This window comes from Lissotriton helveticus, chromosome 1_2, assembly GCF_964261635.1.
Source record: "Lissotriton helveticus chromosome 1_2, aLisHel1.1, whole genome shotgun sequence".
NCBI lineage: Eukaryota > Metazoa > Chordata > Amphibia > Caudata > Salamandridae > Lissotriton > Lissotriton helveticus.
This window is the reverse complement of record NC_136058.1, coordinates 105,423,417-105,440,022: the sequence shown is the minus strand read 5'-3', so window position 1 is coordinate 105,440,022 and position 16,606 is coordinate 105,423,417. Positions and strand designations below refer to the sequence as shown.

Genomic DNA, 16,606 nt, shown 5'->3' with positions numbered 1-16,606 from the left:
GGTGAGCTCTTTACCGATGATCCGGCTCTATCATTTCTTCCTGACCTTCAGGAGATGGAGGACGAGGAAGATTGGGAGCGGTCTGAGCACCCTCTGGCACTGCAGTGCCAGTTGACTCAGGACTGGATGGACGAACTTGGGGAGGCCAGTGGCCTGGACACTTCGCCTGACACTGGTTTTGTCTCCCCTCCTACCGTGGCTAAGGAGGAGGAGGCTGCGTACAGGTGGTGTTGACTCGGGCAGCCAAGGCCTTGGCTCTTGAGCTCCCAGTCGCAACCGTTAGGACTAACCTCCTCACTGAGGTACTCAAACCACAGGCAAGCTCCTTGGAGAATCTCCTGCCGTTCAACGAGTCCCTCACTGGCGTTCTGTTGGGCACCTGGTCCAAGCCCTCCACAGGCCTCCCTGTGGATAGGAACGTGGCCAGATGCCACCGCCCGGCTCCGGGTGACCCCAGTTTCCTGTCCGTTCACCCCACCCCATAGAGCCTGGTGATCCAGGCCTCAACTTCCCAGAACGCATTCCCGACCGCCCCTCCGGATCGGGAATCCAAAAGGTACGACCAGTTCGGTAAGAAGCTGTTCTCCTCACTGAGTTTGGGGTTGCGGTCTGTCAACACTGCCTGCCTTTTGGGCCGTTACTCTCACTCTTTGTGGGATACGGTTGCGGAAGTGCTGCCGCAGTGCCCGGCGGAGGTCCAGGCAAAGCTAACCCAGGCCCTCGCGGAGGGAAGGGACGCTGCATGATATTCCATTCGGTGTGGACTGGATACCACAGACTCGCTAGGCAGGGCGATTGCAACGACGGTGGCGGTTCGCCGCCCCGCCTGGCTGAGGTCTGCCAACTTTTCGGGCGATGTCCAAGCATCCCTTATGGACATGCCCTTTGATGACCGTCGCCTTTTCGGCGACAAGACGGACAGCGCGCTGCAACGCTTTAAGGACTCCATTGCTACAGCCAAGTCCTTGGGCCTCAGCCAACGCCAGCAGACTTCCGCCTTTCGTCCCTTTCGTTGCCAAGGAAGGGGCGCCCTCTCACGTCCAGCTCAGCACAGGCCGCAGAATCCTTCTCAGCGCGGTCGCGGATGTGGTAACCACCGTGGCGGTGCTGGGGGACACAGGCAAGGCCAGTCCACACCGCCCCCGCCCCCACAGCATCTGCCTCAAAATCCTCCTAGTCTGAGTTTTCAGGCCCTTCCGATGCCAGTGGGGGGCAGGGTTCTCCATCCCCTCCTCCACTGGTGCTCCATCAAATCGGACAGGTGGGTGCTGCAAATAGTCCGTAGGGGCTACTCCCTCCCCTTCAGGGCTACCCCTCCAGCCATGCCGCCGCAGTACCACAGCATGTCGGGGGATTACTTGCAGCTTCTGCAGGCGGAAATTACAGCCCTCTTGGCCAAGGGGGCAGTCGAGCGCGTTCCTGGGCCAGAAGTAGAACGTGGTTGCTATTCCCACAACTTTCTGGTACCCAAGAAGAGCAAAGGGGGCCTACGCCCTATCTTGCATCTGAGCGTCAACGGCTTTCTCTGGAAGGAGAAGTTCAAGATGCTGACTTTGGCTTGGGTCCTAGCTGCCCCGGACCCAGAAGAGTGGATAGTAGTGCTGAACTTGCAGGAAGCGTATTTCCACATCCCCATCCTGCCGGCCCACCGGCGATACCTGCGGCTCACGGTAGGCCACGATCACTTTCAGTTTACCGTGCTCCCCTTCGGCCTTACCAGCGCCCCACGGGTGTTCACGAAAGTGATGGCGGTGGTCGCAGCTCATCTGCGCAGATTAGGGGTTTCAGTCTTCCCCTATCTCGACGATTGGTTGTTGAAGGCGGGCTCGCCCCAAACAGTCGTCTCCCACCTCCAGACTACGGCCGACCTCCTGCACTCGCTTGGGTTCTCCATCAACGTGCCGAAATCACACCTGTGTCCCTCTCAAAAGCTCCTCTTCATCGGAGCGGTTCTAGACTCGGCGCAGTTTCGGGGTTATCCTCCCAAACAGCGGGTTCGGGATATTCAGGCTCTGATTCCAGTCTTTCAGCCTTTATCCCGAGTCTCGGTCAGGTTGACGCTGCGGCTCCTGGGGCTGATGGCCTCCTGCATCCTTCTGGTGCATAATGCCCGGTGGCGGATGCGGGCTCTGCAGTGGGACCTGAAGTTTGTGGGCACAGCATCAGGACAACCTGTCCGACCACGTCCGGATCTCGAAGGGCCCTGCGAAACAGTTGCAGTGGTGGCTCACGAACCGCGATTGGGTCAGCGGCAGATCTCTCCCCCTTCCCCAACTGGAGCACGTAGTGGTGACAGATGCATCCCTCCTGGGATGGGTGGGGCCACATAGGAGAGAGGGAGATCAGAGGCCTCTGGTCTCTGGCGGAGTCCCGACTCCACATCAACCTTCTGGAGCTGCGGGCGATCCGGCTTGCACTGAAAGCATTCCTTCCCTCTGTCCGGGGAAGTGTAGTGCAGGTGTTCACGGACAACACCACGGCCATGTGGTACTGCAACAAACAGGGCGGGGTGGGGTCGTGGACCCTTTGTCAGGAGTCTCTGCGCCTCTGGACATGGCTGGAACACCAGGGCGTCACCCTGGTGGTTTAATACCTGGCAGGTTCCCTGAACGCAAGGGCAGATGAACTCAGCCGCCGGTGCATGATGGATCTTGAATGGCGTCTGAACTCGGACATGGCGCAAGGTCTCTTTCGGCAGTGGAGAGAGCCTTGGTTAGATCTATTCGCCACCGAAGAGGACGCGCAATGTCATCAGTTCTGCGCATTGGAATTTCCAAGGCGGCACTTGCTCGGAAACTCTTTTCGTCGAGACTGGAGCTGCGGTCTGTTGTACACCTTTCCGCCTATACCACTTCTGCCCAGAGTGCTGAAGAAGATCAGGCGCAACCGGGCCCAAGTCATGCTTGTGGCTCCGGACTGGGCACAAAGATACTGGTATCCCGAGCTACTCAGCATGTCAGTCGATCCTCCGATTCGTCTGCCTCTTCAGGAGTACCTTCTGTCGCAGCAGCAGGGGACGGTCCTCCACCCGAACCTGTCCAGCCTCCACCTCCATGCGTGGAAATTGAGCGGCGGCAGTTGAGGCCATTTGACTTGCCTCCTTAAGTATGTGATGTGATTCTGGCAGCCAGGTGTCCCTCCACAAAATCGGTATACGCCTGCAGGTGGAACAAATTTGTGGCATGGTGCACAGCAAAGGCTGTGGATCATCTCTATGCCCCCCTTACAGAGGTTCTCCTCTTCCTTCTTTCTCTTGCCCAGTAGGCTCTGCTCTGGGCACTCTTAAGGGCTACCTCTCTGCCATTTCTGCCTTCTTAAGGCTTCCTGATCAGCCTTCTCTTTTCAAGTCCCTTATTGTTAATAGATCCTTGAAGGGCATCACGCACACGTTCCCTCCTGTTCCTTTCGTGATGCCTCAGTGGGACTTGAACCTCATTCTTACATTTCTGATGTGCGCTCCTTTCGAGCCACTTCACAATTGCCCTCTTCGTCTTCTCACTCTTAAGACTGCATTCCTGGTAGCCATCACCTCTGCCAAGAGAGTGAGTGAGCTCCAGGCTCTTTCTTCTAAGCCTCCTTTCCTTTCCGTCCATCCGGACAAAGTTGTGTTGAAAACACTTCCTTCCTTCCTACCCAAGGTGGTTACAACCTTTCACATTGGGCTGTCCATCACCTTGCCCACCTTCTTTCCGCCTCCGCATCCTTCCAAGGAGGAAGAGAGGCTCCATCATCTGGACCCAAAATGTGCGCTCTCCTTCTACCTTGATCGCACACGCCAGTGCTGGGTGGAAGACAAGCTCTTTGTTGGTTACGCGGGCACGAAGAAGGGAGGGGCGGTGCACAAATGGACCATCTCTCGGTGGGTCGTGTTGTGCATTAAGGTCTGTTACTCCTTGGCTAAAAAGGAGCCCCCTGTTGGGCTGAGGGCCCATTCCACTCGGGCCACGGCGGCTACTACTGCCCTGGGTCGGGGAGTCCCCTTGCAGGACATCTGTCAGGCAGCTACGTGGGCCTCACTGCACACGTTTGCTAGACACTACTGCCTGGACAGCCAAGTCTGGAGAGATGGCTTTTTCGGCCGTTTCGTTCGCCAGGACTTTCTGGTGTGATCTTGGTCCGCAGAGCCACCACCGGGGTTGGTATTGCTGAGGTAACTATTCTAAGGTAAGGAATCTAACACTAACCTGTTTCTTTCAGATGCACAAGTTACTTACCTTTGGTAACGATATATCTGTAAGAAACAGTAGTTAGTGTTAGATTCCTTACCGCCCCACCCATCCTCCCCGTTCTGCGAACCGATATCTAGGGTTAAGGTATTTCCCTTTGAGGGCCCTAGTTTTATGGAACCAGTGTCGTTCTCTGGCATGGCTCTGTATTCCTGGCGCGGAAAGCTATGTACAAGAACTGACGTCAGCGCTCGAGGGCGGTGTCTAAGTACTCCGACGACGTCATCCCGGCGACCACGACGCCGACGACGGACGCGGAGCCTCAGACGACGCCTACCGACGCGCAGGAGTACTGGTACGCAAAACTTTCCGGATCCAGTCTCACGCCTGGGGATATTCTAAGCTAAGCAATCTAACACTAACTACTGTTTCTTACAGATATATCGTTACCGAAGGTAAGTAACGTGTGCGCTAATTAAATACATAGACTCTCTGTCATGGCTTCTGACAAGGGCACCAGTTTGCTCTAATTGTAATAACCACTAACCCATAATTTTGACAGGTTTCTTGTATTATATGTAGGTAGACCTGATAAAGCAGCTGTCCTGCTTGACAACTAACCGTATTGCAAGAAACTTCAATATGAGACTTGAAGAGGTGTGAGCAGTCCTGTCTAAGTATGACACCCCACTTCTACTCATAACTCATGTCAGGGACTTCAGCTCTGTACACGTATTCAAATACGAATTAGAGTGTGCTATAGCCTAACAAGGCATCTCAGTGCTGAAGCCATTGCATTCACACTCCCAAAGCAGATAGTCTTTTAGATCCTTTTGAAAAGTAGTAGCTTGTTGATTCTCATCTTGTGTCAGGTTAGAATAGAAACTAGACTGAGAAAGCGCCGACCACTGGTTTATCTCCTCTAGTGTTTAAGTGGCATGAACACATTTTCTCTGACAGATCTTAGAACTAATGTTGGTCGTACCTCTAATCTATATTTTAAATAGCCTGGAAGATGCCAAGAACTGTTTTGTAAGTGAAGGTGGACAGGAATTAACACTTTATTTTTTATTAATCACATTTGACCAACTAGACTTTTGTGGCCTCCATTAAACTTAACTGCAGTAGGACAACAGTAAAAACGTTTAGAAAAATGGGTACACAACAGAAGTGGCCTTTTCACAGCTCCGTGATACATATGATCCAAACTACGGCTAAGTAATGTGTTATTATATTAGGTACTTTTGTGTCGCGATAGCTTAGAGAAATAGCATTGTTTTGTTCATGAATGTATTTCTGCTGCACTGGGACACAACACTGGGTATTTTCGGAACCCTCCATTTATAACGGGATATGATTTATTCTTCAAAAAATTGTGTTTTACGTAATGACAGGTGGGGTCAGGGCTGAGGCTCAGATGTTAGTAGTCACCGCCACAATACTAAGGATATATGCAGTTGTGTAGTTGCCCCTCCCCACAAGTTGCTATTTGTAGCTGTTGAAATTCCCAGTCTGGCTAGCAGATATTTATTCGAACATCCTCTGTAGTCTTTAAATTCTGACCTTTGCAGGATTCTGAATCCTGAAATTATTTCTATTACAGAGTCATGAAAGTATTTCCATTCCTTTATGCGGCGAGCCATTGCAACAAAATAATTCATAGAAGAGAACTGTTCTTCATCCAATCCATATGTCTCAGGCTATTTAGAGGGTAACCCAGGTTCGAGAGAAGACTAAAGATATAGTGCACCTCAAGTTGTTCTCCAGCTTTCTGCCTTTTTTAGTGTCCTTCATCCAATAATTGAATTGTTATGTACAGAAACCTGGTTATGGTCTGGTTCAACAGTGCAACTGCCACCAAACAATTATGTGAGAGGGACTTTAGCTTCACCTATATATTGGGAGCCAGGAGTACATGTTTCTATTAGGCAGAAGTTGTGTACTTCCACAAAAAAGTGCTTGCCCTCCACCAGCTGTGGTCATTTTGTTTGTTTATCCAGCTGCCTAAGATTGAATTTTAAGGGGCACACTCATGACATTTGAATGCTATTAAAGTGTCTTAAATAACCAGATGCTTTATGTTGTTTTTCTCTTGCAACAGTACAGATAGGAGGAGGGCAGTCATTAACCTACATCCGTTTTTAGAGCTGGCTTGACAGTGAAACTGTCGCCTGATCATTTAACGATACCTATATTATATTACAGTTCTTTGCTTCCACACAAATGCACATCCATTCCCATGCTATTTACTTGTAATGCTTCACAGTACCATGCAAAATTATTTTAATGCCAGACCTACTGCCAATACCAATGCTTGTTTTATTTTGTGTTGGGCAGACCAAGAACTTTAGACAGCTATCTTCATTTTTTTTTTTTTTTTACAAAAATCATGTTTTATTTTGTGCATTCTTATGTAACTCCTTGGATTAGTGATCCCATTAGTGTTTTTTTGTGCTAATACTGAGTCACAGATGTACAGAATGTAATACAATGTACAATGTGTGTTTGTTTCTAGCTCTCAAACGTCCGGTTCAAAGAGCACCTATGTGTTTCATTTTATTTAGTTCGATCATTTTACCTAGTAAAAGTGATCAGATTGTCAATCTGACTATCCAGGTAGCCAGCAACTCGTGTGTTCCTTTTATAAATTAATATATTTCTGATGTTAGTCACCATTTTCATTTTTTACCAGGACCGACCTGGGAATCAAAAGTAGTCCTGACAAAAATATTCAAACCAGTCTTCTCCCTTCCTCGCCTCTCTCAATCTCTCTTTCTCTCCATTCATGTCTGACTATCTCCTCTTTATTCTCCCTCTCAAATCTTTTTCTCTGATGTTATCCCTCTTTCCTCTAAAACTGTGGCTGTTCCTGTTGTACTCAACTCAGGGTGCTTTAATAAGTGCCATGGGTGCCCGCAGAGGCCCCAGGACTTCAAAATCCACCTTAAGTGCTTCAAGCGCCCAGGGAAATGCCTGATGGGATAAATGGCCATTACGACCCTGGTCATTATATAGAGATTCTGCATTACAACATTCACTAGTCAAGGTTTAGCTCCACACACATTTGCCTTTATATGTCACTGATGCACTCTCGTGGCTCAATGCTCTTGAATATGCCTAGGAAAATACCAAGATTAGGAGTACTATTTTGCTATTTAACAATGCATATAAGTTTAAAGCCTGCAGCCTGTGTATCTTTTCACGCTCAACCAACTACTGCTACTAAAACTACATAAGTCTGCTTAAAGGCAAAACCTGACATCTTTTTGTTATGGTATTTCTACTTAATAGATTTGCAGGGTGTATTATTTATATCATTGTTTACAGAGGTCTTGAGTTCATAATTATGGTCATGATGGGAAAGCTTTATCCGTGAAAGACACAGCTCGTTGGCCTAATTGCTGCCCCCGGGATCTTTATTTAAATGTTCGTAAGAGGCGGCGGGCCATCTGAACCATCAACGATGTGAGTGCCTGCCTAGAAAACACGCTCTTCAAGGCTCAAAGCCTGGAGACTTTAGTGGTTAGATTAAAACCTTTCAAAATGTACGCCACAGCCTGTGGAACTCTTTAAACCAAATAGACTGCTTTCAAAGTGGTTTTGCCGGAAATTGTTTTGAGCATGCCACTACTCCACTCTACTCAAATAGAGTTCTAGCCAGCCAAGATTGTAATTTCCTGCTAACAAGTTGAACTGAGTAAACATTATAGTTCCTACTGTGCTAGCGGTGATGCTCGTCTGTTTATAGTTGTCTCTGTCTGACAGGCACTGGGTTTGCATTAGTCTCATGCAATGTTACAGTGTGTGTCTTCAGAGAGGAATGTCCTTTCCAGGATTTCACATGGTTTGTGTTGGTGCACAACACACTAGTTTTCATTTCAGATATCAAATTAGGTTCTTAACCCTTTATAAGTGTGGATCAGAGTGCATTTTTATGAACGAGCAGATATTAAATTTAAGATGAGACCTGTAAACCTAATTGGAATATTGAAATGTTGATGGCTCTATTGCAGTCAGCGGAGTGACTTAGTGATGACAAAGGCTGATGCTGGTCTTCTCCTCCAGCATTCCAATGTTTGCGTTTCTGTTTCTTCCTTGGTAAGTTAGAAAATTCTCCCCCAGTGGGTGGAAATTTGTGTTAGGCCCTCAGTCGGGTTCAAATACTTTCTTAACATTACTGCCCTTGGCATCGGGGTATAGTTCTTAAATATTGTGAGAAAGTACCAATTTTTGAGTGGTCACCACCCATTTTCTGTGTATGATGCTGGTGATATTTTAACTCTGCTAACCAGACCCCATTGCACGTGTCTTACTTCTACAAAATCCAATTTGGCTTCCTTCTAACTGGCTTATTTACCTTTCCAAAAAGGCCATAGTATATTGTGTTCCAAAATACACCCATGGCATGGAAAGTTATGTGCCATCTACTAGTGTGCCAAGACAAACATGACTCCTCGCCTACCACTGTAACCTGCCTGTTGCAGACTGACTGGTCAAAATGAACCTTTGTGACAGGAGAAAACCTACCTTTTAAATATTAATAAGTCAACCATATGTAGCCTTCTGTAACTCACAGACAGGGAGCATGGTATTTAAAAGTAGGACATGTAGAATTTTAAGGTTAACATGTCCTTACGGTGACTATCACCCAAAAGCTATTTTCACAGTAGAAAGGCTGACTGGCCCTTAGATAAAGACTGAAAGCATGATTAAATATTAATTCTACTATTTCAGACTAGGAACCAGCTAGAAAAATGATTATACCACTGTTTTACTTTTACTTAGTGGTTCTTTATTTGGTTACACAAGTAGCCACAAAAGTACATACATAAGATATATAAAATAATTAAAAATAGATTTGCGCTTTAGATCATATTCATTCCGAAATAGTTAAATTTTTGCGATCTCCGTATCCTAACACCACAAGAATTATACACTAAAAAGCAGTCATTGTTTGTCAGGCCTTCACCGCAGTTTTCATAGTAAAATCCTACATAAAAAATACATTTCTCATTATTCAGCTGGAGCTAGGAGTCATAAGCTTCACTAAAGTGTGTGATTCAATGCCTCTTAATTTATGGAAATAAGATACTTTTGGCATACAGTACATTAAAATCGCAGAACAATAAAAAATGTAACATTGATTGACCATACCTCCTGTTGCAGGGACAGGGGCGGGAGTCTAAATTTGCTTAAAAGCCTAATGGGAGGCTTAACAGATATTTGACTCTGCATTCCCTGAAACAAAACAGCAGACTATGCTCCCTCTACCCCATCGGGATTGCCAGGTATCTTTGAATTAGAAAATACCAATCAAGGTTCATATTCAGATATGCTGTCACTCTTATTTTACCGAGCTCATTCTTCAATCTCTCCGCATATGTAAATTCGAACCAGGCGTCTGCAGCTGTCTTTTGCTGATGGTGTGAGGGCCTCCCGGGTTCTCAAACAGTCGTTGATATCCTATCACATTCATACAGGATCCTACATTCACTAGCCACTGGATATTTCTGCCTTTATCACAAGAAAGACAGTCTTTTATGAGATCTCTTTTGAGATCTCCTTCTGTATTGTTCCAAATTGTTAACCATAGGAGAAGTGGGCGGGCACTAACGTAATACTCAACATAAGGGATATTCAATTGACTGTAACTTACAAAATGTGAGCTTGAGATCGGCCCCCCAAGATTTAACTGCAAAATCTGTGCTCTTCCACGTGCATCTGGGGCATTTATCAATACGCCAGACTTCAACCCCATAGGTTGAAATTGGGAGCCATTGTGTCCAAAAGATCTTCAATAGGGGTACTAAAGCTCCTCCTTTCCTGGGGCTAGGTAGACCTTTAAGTAGTGAGCCAATGGCTTTGAAAAGTGTACTCCCACTATGTGCAATGTAGCCTTGCCAAGAGCCACTGTCAGAGAAAGTCATGCCAAGGTAGGAAAAAGTGCATGTGCATTGAAGAGATGAGTCACCCACTTTCAGGGTTGCCAGTTTATATTCTTTTGGGCCACAGGATATTCTAAAGATTTGTTAAAATTTGTACGTAAATCTAATAATGCCATAAAATTTATGAAGCCGGTTACTAACTGCTGGAGTGCAGTTGGATTGTGGGCCCTCAACACAATATTGTCAGCATATAATAATGCCGATAAGGGAGAGCCTTTGATTTTAGGGATATACGGAGTAGTGGTGAGTAAAAATGGGTGAAGAACATTTATATCCAAATAAATAGTGGGACTAAGGCGCATCCTTGTCTCACACCTCTTGGGATGTCTGAGTATTGATTCTGATTCTCGCTTTCAGGCCCCTGTGCTAATATGCCAAAAAGCGCACTAGTGCTTTATCCAGTCCAAGAGATATTAAGATGGCCCACAACTTTGAGCGATTTACACTGTCAAACGCAGTGGAAAGGTCCAAAAAAGCCAAGTATATTGGACACTTTTTGGCTCCAGTATATTTTCTTATTATCAGGTTAAGGTTAAGGCACTGCTCTACTGTGCCAACTTTAGCTCTAAAGCCATACTGATTGGGGTAAAGTATAGTCTTCTCTTTAGCCCACTCTTTTATAGGATTGTATAGGACCCCTCCTAAAATTTTCAGGGAAGTGTCATTTAGTGATATGGGCCTATAACACCTGGGCAGAGAGCGATCCCCCATTTTAAAAATGGGAACCAATATGGAGTTTGACCATGTGTGAGGTGCGGGGGCAAAACCAAGACTATTAAAAACATTTAATAATAAGGGTGCCCTATAAACCTGGGTAATATTTTAAAATATCTATAGGGACCCCATCAGGGCCAGGGGCCTTGCCCCCAACACTCTGATGCAATGCCACCTCTACTTCTTCTATGGTTAATTGTATTAAAGCGAAGTTAGGCTCAGGCAGAGTGTCTGTATCTGGTCAGTGTAGGGCATATACACTAGTGATTCCTGGTTTGTGATGTTGCAGCTAATTTTTGTCGCTATTAGGGTCGATTGTCTCATTTCTTTAACAGCAGTCCAAAATAGTTTGCTGATCTTATTACTAGCCGCTGTAACTAACGAATCCCATTGCCATGTTAGTAGTTCTGCTTTCCTGGCTGGGATTACCCGCTTATACTGCTTGTGTGATTCAGCCATAATTTGGTAGTTCCTTGGCTATTCCTTAAGTGCTCGACAGGGCTGACGGCTCGCCACGGAACACTCCCGGTTAAACCAGCTGGGCTTAAGAGGCAGGATGATTAACTTGGAACCATAAGCTCTTTTTTAATCTTAACAGAAAGATGGGCAAAGATGATGACTGCAGGCCTAACAATATCAGCCTCAGTAAGGCATGCTTAACCAGGGGGGGAATTTTCACCAATCACTTTCCTAAAAAATTGCTCTGTAGCTACAGCTCTCCATTTAAGTCTTAGTTCGTCACATGAGAGGTCAAGATGATGGGCCCGATCTTCTTATTGTATACAGGTTTTGGTGCCATGATAAGTGACACTTCAATGCGGTTATGATCACTGTAGGTAGCGGGGATCACTTTACCATGAGATAGGGAGTCTACTAGGTTAGAAGATATAAAAATATAATCAACTGTAGAGGGTTGGCCTCGGGCCCTAAATGTAGGGAGTGGTTCAGTGCCGCTGTATATAATGTCCATAACATTTACTAAATCATGGGCTACCAGAAGAGGTGCCAACTCATGCCCTCTTGCATCGCTATTTGGTTCAGGAATGCCACCTGTAAAATTGCGGGTGAGAACCCTGACATGAGGTATGGGCAGGGTAATTGAACAAAGTCTTGTATTAAAATCTCCCCCTATACAAAAACCTGTGACCTGCCACTTGTGGATTTTTGGAGGGAAGTTATATTTTTAAATAAAGATAAAAATGTATTGTTGGGTGTGCCAGTAAAATCACTATTATAAAAATTGGTTAAATATAATGTCTGGCAACATTTATACCTCACTGTCAAGCAGTTGGCTTGAACTATCTCAAGGGCCTTCACACTGTCTCCTGCTTTGATATTCAGCCAAATTGCCAGCCCCCCTATCGCTCATCCAGATCTTGATGGGGATATATTGAAGAATTAACCTAAAAGCGAAGATCCTTGAAGGGTTCCTTGGAGCAACATAGCTGTGTTAGAGAAATAGTTTGTGGATTCCACACTGTGGGCTTTATGTTGTAGATTAGCGTTGTTGAACTTGGTTCACTCTGCAGAGTCACCCCCAAACATTTTGCCATGTGTTTTTGTTGGCCTTAGGACTCTGTGCACTTTACCACTGGTAACCAGTGCTAGAGTGCTTGCTCAGTCTCTAAAACATGGTAAAAATGGCTTACACCTGATGGGCATATTTGATTTACTTGTAAGTCTCTAGTTAAGTGGTATACCATATATCCAGGGCCTGTCAATTTATTGCTACTAGTGGGACTGCAGCACTTAGTCTGTCACCCACTTACGTAGCCCCTTTAAACATGTCCCAGATCTGCCAGAGCCTGAATGCAGTATTAAATAACCTCCATGGCAAGCCTTAAACTCCCCTTTTATTACATTTTAATCACCCCTAAAGTAGGCCATAGGCAGCTCATAGGGCAGGGTGTATTCTATTTAAAAGGTTGGACATGTACTATTATATTTTACTTGTCCTGGTAGTGAAATTTGTTTTTCACTACTGTAAGGCCTACCTCTCGCATAGTATAACGTTGGGTTGCCGTAACACAATGTTCGGTGTCTGATAAAGTGCAATGTAAACCTCTGTTGGTGAAGTCGGAGTTTAAGTTTTGAAAAATACACTTTTAGAAAGTTGCCATTTTCCTGACCTAACTATTTGGTGCCTGCATCCTGTTCCTTGGTTATGTGACTGGGTGTAGCTGGCAATTGTTCTTTATATATTCCTCCCAGACAACACAATGGAATGATTAGATGTGGCTGTATGAGCCATCACTGGCAATATAGTGGGGCCGAGATAGGCACCGTACCACTTTCAAATCATTAGGATATGCCCTCCCTTCACACAAAGAACTTTCACAGTTTTTCATTCATTGTGAGTGCAGTCAGACTAGAGCCAGGGCAGGGGATACAGGAAATTCTAAGCACTTCAAAGGGACTCTTTAGAAAGTCTCCCTACTTTAAAGAAGGCACCAGGTATAAAAATAGAAATGTCTGAAAGAGACATGTTAGTGATAGATTCCTTACCTTAGAATATCCGCAGGCATCAGACTGGATCCGGAAAGTTTTGTTAGCAGTAACAGGTGGCGTCGTGCGGCTCCGCGTGGTCGCTGGCGTCTTGTCTAAGATGACGTCACGGAGACTACCTAGGTGCTACTTAGGTGCCACCCATGCGCACTGATGTCAGTTCTTTCTTTTTCCGCGCCAGTAAGCGCAGATCCGATTACAGCACGTACCTTAGTCACTTTTTGACTATCATTTTTGGGACTTTTTGTCTCTTGTTGGTCTTCTCTTGTGCATGTAAGGATGCCTGGTTTTAAGTCCTGTGGGGCCTGCTGTCGCAATATGTCGGTGGCAGATCCCCACGACGTCTGTCTCTCCTGCCTGGAGTGCGACCACGACTCGTGGTCCAGGAGCCGTTCAAGGGAATGCTCGCGGTGCCACCATCACCGCTCCTCGGGTGCCAAGTCTTCACCCTCGAATTCGGGTAAGAGATGACACAAAAAGAAGTCGAAGAAGCGTTGTCGCTCTCCGACGTCCCCCCTTTGGTCCCCGGATGCGGCCGAGGGAGACAGGGGTTCCACCCCTGCGACTCCTTTGGAGCCTGGTTGTCCCGCTGCCAACCCGCCTTACACGGGTCTATCGGCGACTCCCGCACAGATGCAAGAGTTTTTTGCCGCCATGGACCGCCTGTTTAGGCCTCGTGCTCCCGCCGGCGCGACTTTGGGCCCCGCGGTCCCATGTCAGGATCCTGCCGGACCGTCGACTCCACCAGCGGCTCCGGCCCCGGTGACGCAGGATCCTGTGCCGTTGGCTCTGGCCACGGCCCCACGAGGTCCCACGCCACCTGCGGCTCCGCCTGCGACACCGCCTCTGCCCTGGTTCCCGGACGGTTTTGTCCCCGCCTGGGATCCGAATGGGGACACTGCGCCGGTTCGGCCCCGGCCGGTGCCGCTTGTTCTTTCCCTGGTCCCAGCCCCGCTGCCGCGGTTGCACCGCCCACAACGGAGATGGAGGACGACTGGAAGGGGTCCGAGGACCCTCTTGTGAGTCAGTGTGACTCTGAGCAGGATTGGGCGGACGACTGGGAGGAGGCTGGCGACCTCACCGTCTCCTCTGATCCCGGGTTTGCCTCTCCCCCGCCCACTATGGAGGAAGGTGCCTCGAACATGGTGGTGCTCCGTCGAGCAGCTGAGGTCCTTAACCTTGATCTCTCTACTGTGGCCCTAATCTCCTCACTGAGGTGCTCCAATCGGCGTCCACTTCATCGGAGCCACTGCTGCCCTTTAATGACGCCCTCACTGACATCTTGCTGGGCACTTGGTCACAGCCAGCAACAGGAGCCCCTGTGGATAAGAACGTCACCGGGCGTCATTGCCCGGCGCCGGGTGACCCTGCCTTTTTGACCACTGATCCTACAACCGAGAGCCTGGTAATTCAAGCTTCGATGTCTCAGAGTGCCTTTCCCATAGCTCCTCCGGGTAGGGACTCTTAAGAGGCTGGAGCAGTTCGGCAAGCGATTGTTCTCCTCGGCCAGCTTAGGGCTGCGGTCGGTGAACACCGCCTGTCTATTAGGCCGCTATTCCCACACGGTGTGGGACACGGTTGCTCAGGTGTTGCCTCAGTGTCCTGAAGAGGTCCAGGCTGTGCTGTACCAGGCTGTGGCCGAGGGTAAGGCTGCGGCTAAGTATGCCATTCGGTGTGGTTTGGACACCGCGGACTCACTAGGTAGAGCAATTTCCACGACTGTGGCGCTTCATCGCCATGCCTGGTTGAGATCTACGGGGTTCTCGCCCGATGTCCAGAGCTCACTCATGGACATGCCATTTGATGGCACTCGACTGTTTGGTAATAAGGCAGACAGTGCGCTGGAGCGTTTCAACGACTCCAGGGCTACAGCCAAGTCCTTAGGTCTCTCCACCACGCACTAAGTCACATCTAACTTTTGTCCCTTTCGTGGCCACGAAGGGGTGCCCCTACCCGCTTGTTCAGTCCAAAGCCTGCGCAGAACCAAACTCAGCACGGCCTTGGGCGGGGAGGCCCAGGGGGCCAGTGGGCAGGTCAGTCCACCTCCGCTTCCGCCTCAAAGCCTTCCTAGTCCGAGCTTTGGGGTGCACCCCACGCCTGCGGGTGGCAGGATTTAACATCACCTCCCCTACTGGCGTTTTGTCACGTCTGACAAGTGGGTGCTGCAACTTGTCCGGGGTTACTCCCTCCCCTTCAAGCCTCCTGCCCCCAGCCATGCCGCCTCAGTTCCACCGCATGTCGGGGGATCATTTTGCGCTTCTCCAACAGGAAGTTATGGCCCTCTTGGCCAAGGGGGCCATTGAGCGTGTTCCTGGGCCAGAAGTAGGATGTGGTTGTTATTCCCAATACTTTCTGGTCCCCAAGAAGGACAAGGGGGCTTGCGCCCCCATCTTGGACCTCAAGAACGTCAATCGCTTCCTCCGGAGGGAGAAGTTCAAGATGTTGACTCTGGCTCAGTTCTTGGCTGCATTCGACCCTGGAGACTGGATGGTAATGCTGGACTTGCATATTTTCACATCGCCGTCCCGCTTTCCCACCAGCGTTACCTGCGGTTCACGGTGGGCCAGGAGCATTTTCAGTTTGCCGTGCTCGCCTTCGGCTTCACCAGTGCCCCTCTGGTGTTCACCAAAGTGATGGCGGTGGTCGCAGCTCATCTGCGCATGTTAGGGGTGTCAGTCTTCCCCCTACCTCGACGACTGGTTGTTGAAGGCGGGCTCGCGCCAGACAGTCGTCACCCACCTTCAGACTACGGCCGACCTCGTGCATTTGCTGGGGTTCTCCATCAACGTGCTAAAGTCGCACCTGAGTCCCTCTCAGACGCTCCCCTTCATCGGAGCAGTTCTTGATTCATCGCAGTTTTGGGTTTATCCTCCCGAGCAGCGAGTCCGGGATATTCGGGCTATGATTCTGAATTTTCGGCCTCTATCCCGGGTTTCAGTCAGGATGACCCTCCGGCTCCTGGGTCTGATGGTCTCCTGCATCCTGCTAGTGCAACATGCCAGATGGCATATGCAGGTGTAGTGTAGTTCCTATGATCCCAATAGGCTCTGCGCATTGGAATAATACCTTCAATAGTATAGGCCTAGACCAGACGTTAACTAGGTCTTCTATTGTCGATATTAGACTTAAAGTTTTGGGTTTGCCAGCTAGCTCAGAGTTCACTAGAAACTTTCTCGAATAGGCATGGAGGAGTTGAACCTCCCTATATAGACAAGAAGGGATTTAGTTTCTGACAACCATAGAACATGACAACTTTGCTCTCCCCTAATCAAGAGT

General features: G+C 48.2%; 1 protein-coding gene across 8 annotated transcripts in view; it reads left to right on the top strand.

Annotated features, from left to right (window-relative positions):
• PATJ (PATJ crumbs cell polarity complex component) overlaps nucleotides 1-16,606 on the top strand; it is a 1,530,963-nt gene that overhangs the window by 854,411 nt on the left and 659,946 nt on the right. The window lies entirely within an intron of this gene.